The sequence below is a fragment of the Nesoenas mayeri genome, assembly GCF_963082525.1.
Source record: "Nesoenas mayeri genome assembly, chromosome: 8".
NCBI classification, from domain to species: domain Eukaryota; kingdom Metazoa; phylum Chordata; class Aves; order Columbiformes; family Columbidae; genus Nesoenas; species Nesoenas mayeri.
This window is the reverse complement of record NC_137554.1, coordinates 3610681-3617824: the sequence shown is the minus strand read 5'-3', so window position 1 is coordinate 3617824 and position 7144 is coordinate 3610681.

The following is a 7144-nucleotide window of genomic DNA, read 5'->3' as shown; positions in this document are numbered from 1 at the left end:
AGTGTCTCTGGGATACTCAGAACAGCCTAAGGGGTTGCTCCAGGAGCAGCATCCTGTGCTGTATCATCTGAAATGATCACCAGTTTTCCTGCCAGAACACCAGCATGGACCTCACTATCTCAAACCAGCTCAAGCAGCACATCTCTGTTGACAGCCCTTATTTGAAGCATTCCGGGTCACTGTGCTCCCTAATTGCCATTTAAATACTGATTAGGAGCCAGGCACAGGTGCTTTCTCCACCAGTAGATCCTTTCTTGCAGGACTATGAACCCCACCAAAGACCTTCCCAGTGAGGTTCAGTCACCTGATGAGTGTCATTGCTGCTTTCCTGGTAAATGGAAGCTGGGCACAGGTGCTTTCCACTGTGTCTAATTCACTGTAAATGCAGTATTGCATAGTCATATAGGGAAATGTGAATTTCTGATACTTTGATACTTTTTTAAGGAGAAATAAGACCTCATTCTTACCCTAGTGTCAGTCTTCTTAAGATGAAGAGGCTTCATTCGTAGCATTTTGCCTGTTCTCTAGTGGTCTCCTGCCTGCTGGCACAGACATTGGAGAAGCAGATATCCAGAACCTGATACTTATTTATGCATTTTCAGATTCAAGTCTTGGACAACCTGTAAAATTGTTTAAGCAGAAAGGTTTTTCATTGTCGTGAATGTGCAATAAGCTCTCGAGTAAGAAGAAGTGGGACTGTAGCAGCATAGCTTGCATGTATGGACGCTTGATCCCATATTTTACAAAAACAGGCCTCATTTGCACTGGGTAAGATATAAAAACTGCCTATTCACAGGTTTATCCACGTCTAACAGGCTCATTTCATGTCATCAAATTTATCCTCATACTTCCTGATTTGGATGTGCACCACCTGAAGCACGCCTGGTTGAGACTAGTGATTTATGAGGCAGGTTTTGCTCCCTGAGTTTAATTTGATTAAGGGATATTTCCCAGAACTTACCAGGGGAAACCAGGTTATAAATTCAAACATCATATTTCATAAGGAGATTTTACATTTTCTCCTAATGTTTTAAAAATATTTCCTTAAGGCCTGATTCTGCAGTAGTCTTTGCATTAAGCTACATCAAACCTTGCTGAGTTTCAGTGCATTGACTAAGGAAGCTTCCTGCATGATTATGCATAGCTAAATGTGGCCCTCAATGACTTCTTGTGACCTTTTTTTTATAACTGCTTTTAAAATTAGTCTCCTCTCCTCTCCTCCTCTCCCCTCCCCTCCTCTCCCCTCCCCTCCTCTCCCCTCCCCTCCCCTCCCCTCCCCTCCCCTCCCCTTCCCCCCTAATCTCTCACATTTCAGAATTTCCTAGGGAATATCCTTAAGCTCAACAGAGTTAGTATAAATAACAGTCTCAGGACTTCTGCTTATTTTTGTGCGTGCCTTGATTATTCATGCTGTCCAACATTATACATCTAATCTAGGTTAGGAACCTGAGATCTTTGGATAGTTGATGGACAGCTGACGGACAGGCTATTGAGATGTTTGAATTTTCCTTCAGAGCTTTATAGCAAATAGAAGAAGCCTATGCTTCTATCCTAAAACACGGATTTCAGATGTCTTAAGTTTTACCAGACAGATGCCTTCATGCAAGCATGGATGGCTTCAGCTATCTGAAATGTATTACCTTATATCAGTGTGATCATAGCTTGTTACAAACCAGCTTCAGCTTCTTGTGAATTGCTCATTCCTAGAGTGCTTAGGTGGAAATGACATCTATTAACCTTAAAGTCAAATAGCTGGACTTTCAGGGGGATTACTGTTCAGTGAATTGCTCTTTATATAACAGCTTTTCCCCACTTTATTAAAGACACTAGAACTTAGATCAAAGAAAAAAGCAACTAGGCAAGTTCAATGAGTAACTCTGTGTGTGTGTGTATAAATTATTCTAATAAATAATCACATAAAAAAAAAATCAAATATATCTGGGATGAACTGACGTGATACAATTACTCCCATGTATTCTAATAAAGTAATATGTCCGGGATCACATTGCTTTTCCTGAAGAAGGGAAATATTTGTCATCAATATATTCAATTTAACCTAAGATATATTGGAAATAGTACTGATATATTCAACCTAATCAGTTACATTTGGTCATTTGAAAATAAATGCTTGGTAGTTTTCCATGTTTATAAATAAATTCTGGTTGGCTATAGACCTTTATGTTTTCATTGGTCCAGATAAAATTTTTAACTAAGAATTTCCATTCTCTGTTTTGTGTTGACAAGTCAGTGTATTAAAACACTTAGCAACTCAGTCCTCTTCTTAAATTTATAGATCCAAATAGAAAAAGCTGTGATACTATCTGGTAACCTGCTGTGAAACAAGAACTTACATATCTAATGTTGTTAAGCTGTTTCCCTGAAGAAATGCTGATTTTGGTAGTAAAATCTTGGGTATTGGACAGCAATAGATGAATTGAATTCATAGAATGTCAGTGGAACAAAACCAGTTGTGTTTTTTTTTTTTTTTTTTTAAATAATTTTCAGATCACTGATACTCTGACTACTGTCTAACCTATGGCATGTCTTTTAAAAACATACTTATATGTACCAAGGCCGTTATGTTAACAACATAATGATGGGATACATTTGTTATACTGTAAGAATATGAAATGCTTTCAGCTTCTCCAAATAAAACTGGCTGACGTAATTGTATTCATTGAGCAAGATGAACATCATATATCACCCGTCATTTCTTTCTGGAAATTGTCTTAACTACATTTTTTTAGTGTGGGTGTTTTGTAGTTGTTTGTTTTTGTGTATGTGCTTTTGGGGGCTTTTTTTGTTTGTTTGTTTGTTTAGTGCTGAGGAATTACTTACTTGGAAAATTTCTAATCATATGCAAGACATATAATTATTTAAAACTATTTGGAAATCTAACTCATATGACAATAATTTTCTCTCATGTTATGATGACTTAATTTTACAGGCAAAGGAGTTTTGACCTGATACCCAACTGATACGCTGAATAACTAAAGTGGAAGTGGGAACTCAGTAAAAAAAGACACATGAAAGATCTACACATTGGTAATATTAGTTATCTTTTGTAGTTCTCTTATTAACTTTTAATACTTCAAGTTTCTTCCTTGCTGAGAGAGAGTGAGAGATGTAAGACAAAATTTTGTATGTTCAAAATTAATTATGGTCAATTTTATTGTGTCTCATTCATGCTAAGAGATTGTACCTAATCCTTGTATTTCTGGTTTTCTGTTGTATCTATCCCTATTGTGTCTAAATGCTCTGAGAGTGAGTTATGACCTGTGATGAGTTCCCAAAGGGACTTCAAAGATTCTTTATTCTTCCTCCTTTTCCCACAGAAGAACAGTGTTGATTTGCACACACCTACTTGTGTTTTAATCCTCTTATTTTCTCCCACCTTTCATGTCATCTAAGAAATGACAAAAAGCCTTTTTTTAAAAAACGTGGAAACTCTCGTGTTCTGCAAGGTAAGTGATCATGCTCTGGATCAGGCCCTCTCAGGGGGGTGTTGTTTTCAGAGCAAAACCATCTCTGCCTCCCAGGTGGTTTTACACTCTTTTGTGTTTGCTGTACATTGAAGAGGAGATCATAGGCAAACATACAATAATGGGTGTAGCTGTGGTGCGGCTGTGTCCAGAGAGCAGACATTCCGCATCAGCTATTGTTACTAGTGTTGTCATTTAGATGTATTTCTCTTTCATATATGCATATGCTGGGCTAAAATGTAACATAAAATAAAGAGCAATACGTAGGTGTGATGACAAGAGACATTGATAGTTTCAGATATATGTTACCATCCAATAAATAATCTATAGGGAAGGAAAAATTTGCACAATTTCTGGGAGGTAAAACTGTTTTATTTTCATAATTCACACCTTAATGGTGTTGCTTTGGCAAGGAGAGAAAGAAATTATGACTCCTGCTCCTCCACACTCACTCACTCCTAAACCAGTGTAGTCTGTGGTGTTGTGAACTTTAGCTCCTCTGTCATGTGGGTAAGTGGACACTGTGTCCCAGGGCTGTAGGTTGCTTCATAAGTGATATCTTACCAGAGCATTCAATTACTGTACTAAGTCTAAAATAGATTTCTTACTTACCATATGAACACAATCAGGCAGTGCTACAGGATCAGGGAAGAGTGGCTGGAAAGCAGAAAAGGACCCGGAGGTGTTGGTGACAGCAGCTGAACATGAGCCAGCGTGTGTCTAGGTGGCCAAGAGGCCAACAGCATCCTGTTGTTCATCAAGAATAGTATGGTTAGCAAGACTAGGTAAGTGATTGACCCATTGTACTCTGCACTGGGGAGGCCAAACCTCAAATCTTAGGGCCAGTTCTGGGCCTTTCATGTCAAGAAAGGCCTTGAGGTGCTGGAGCGAGTGGAGAGAAGGGAACGGAGCTGGTGAGGGGCTGGAGCACAAGTGTGATGGGAGCGGCTGAGGGACCTGGGGGGTTCAGCTGGAGAACAGGAGCTGAGGGGAGACCTTCTGATCTCTGAACTGCCTGAAAGGAGCTTGGAGCCAGGGGGGTCGGGCTCTGCTCCCCAGGAACAAGCGCCAGGAGCAGAGGAAATGGCCTCAAGTTGTACCAGAGGAGGTTGAGGTTGGATGTGGGGAACAATTTCTTCCCCAAAGGGCTGTGGGGCATTGGAACAGGCTGCCCAGGGCAGTGCTGGAGTGACCATCCCTGGAGGGTTGGACAGACTGAGGTTCTCAGGGACATCAGATAGTGCCAGGGCTGGGTTATGGTTGGATTCAATGATCTTGAGGGTCACTTCCAATCGAAATGATTCTATGAAGCTGAGTGAATAGACCCAAACTCAGCCTTATAAACCGACTGTGGTATTTTTTGGTATTTTGATCAACTGTATATGCCAGTAAGGACACTACTAATTGCGGTGTCAAGATGTCTCACGTCATTGATTCTGATGAAAAAAGAACCGTGGCATTTCTTGTTGCTGAGCTCCTACGACATCCAAAGTGATCTTGATCTCTTGTTTTACCTAGATGGGACATAAGGCCTCTCTTCTGTTTATTTAAAAGCCTAAACAAATGAGACTCTAGTTCCTTCCCTCTCTCCACTTTTTCCTGATGATCTTGCCAGGAGCCCCAGTTGCACCATCCAGAGGAGCTAGGGGTAACTGCAATCACAAGCTGTATTTTAGGTTCTGTCATCTACGTGTCAAAGAAACAACAGCTGCTGGATCTGATCCCTTCACCGTATCACATTTGCCTATTTGCTGTCACAGCTCTATTGCCAGGCAAGACTCAAAGTTCAGATGTAGCTCAGTACAGCAGTCATGTGGGTGTTGATCCCTTTTCTTCCTTGGTGATCTGCTATGCTCTGCTTTGTATCCAGAATATGTCCAAGCAAATGACCTCTGGACAGCTGTAGCACCTCCCATCATGTCTCCGTCCTCTCTCCAGCTCAATCTGCTTGCTTAGCTTGGGAAAAAGTGGCTGCTCTTAACTTTTGCCTCTATTGACTTGACGTATCTGCTGAATAAGCACTTTCACAGAATCAAAGAATCTCAGCCTGAAGGGACCTCTGCAGATCCCCAGTGCACCCCCCTGCTCACGCAGGGTCACAGAGCAGATCACACAGGTGGGTCCAGGCGGTTTGAATGTCTCAGAGAAGGAGACTCCACACCCGCTCTGGGCAGCCTGGGCCAGGCTCTGGCACCTCCCAGCAAACAAGTTTCTGCTTATGTTCAGATGCAGCCTCCTGTGTTTCAGTCTGTGCGCGTTGCCCCTCACCCTGGCGTTGGGCACCACTGAACAGAGTCTGGTCCATCCTCTGACACCCCCCCTGAGATATTGATCCATTGATCAGATCCCTCTCAGCTTCTCTTCTCCAGCTCAACAGCCCCAGCTCTCTCAGTGTCTCCTCAGCACAAAGATGCTCCAGACCCCTCAGCATCTTTGTGTCCCTGCGCTGGACTCTCTCCAGTAATTCCTTGTCCCTCTTAAACCTGTTCTTCTTAAACTTAAACTTTCATGGCAAATGCAGTCTCCATATGCATACTTTTGGAAACAAAGGCTTTTCCTCCAAATACTTGTCCAGGCATAACCGTTGTGTGGCAGCAGAAGAAATACTCTGAAATGCAGCTACACCTCTCCCCACCTTCAGCCACTAGAATTTGAATACATTTTCTTTCTTCCTGTATCTTTTCAGTGAGAAATGAGAGAAATGAAAGTTTATTCACCTTCACAATATTTTTAATATAATTCAATTCAGACTCTGTATTCTGAATTGTGTCACCCAGGGGTTTATACTGCTCTGGCAAACTGAATTCTCATTTCTAGGCAGTGATAAGCTATCCTTATTACAGTTTTTTTTCCTGCAACAGAAGTTCTAGATGTTAGTTTGGCTCCCAGCTTTTAGGCATGATCTGAACTGTATTTGCTTGGAAAACAGTATTATAAGATTTTTGTATCAGATAATTATTGCCTTCACATAAAGAGGAAGGTTACTATAACACTTATTCTGATTGCTGGTTTAGATTGTCATGGTATCACTGGTGATTGCAAAGAGAAATGGACAGAAAACAAAACAAAAAACACCAGAACAGAATCAGGATCTGATGTACAGCATACACTAAATATTATCTGTCATGTCCAGCTGCATCCATAGATGCAGCCACAGTTGTATCTTCCTCAGAATTGCATTAATATCTTATTACGAAATTTTCTTATGGATGAGGTGCTTGCCTCTTTTGACTTACTCATCTTTTTCTTACACATGCTGGAGTTCTTTTTGAGAACATAGAAAGATTTCAACTGGAAAAGTATCAAAAGCGAAATATTGTTGGCTCCTGTTTGTAACTTGAGAACCAGATAAATCCTGTGACTTTTTTCACTGCTCACTTTTTTTTTTTTTCTTTTTCTCCCCATTTATATTTAACTTTATGGAATCCAGTTTGGGTAAACCAGAAATCTTCACTATTCCAAGATCCCACAATTTCCAAAATTTGAATCTAGTTCATGACTAGTAGGCTAAGAAAATTGTATCATACTTTTAATTTGGCACAAAAATACAGCAATGAGAGGCCGGTTCCAATAGTCCAATGAAATACACTTAATGTGTTGTATAATTAATAGTTGGCTTGTGGAAACCTCTTTTGGCTTCTTATTTGTACATTCTATTGTGT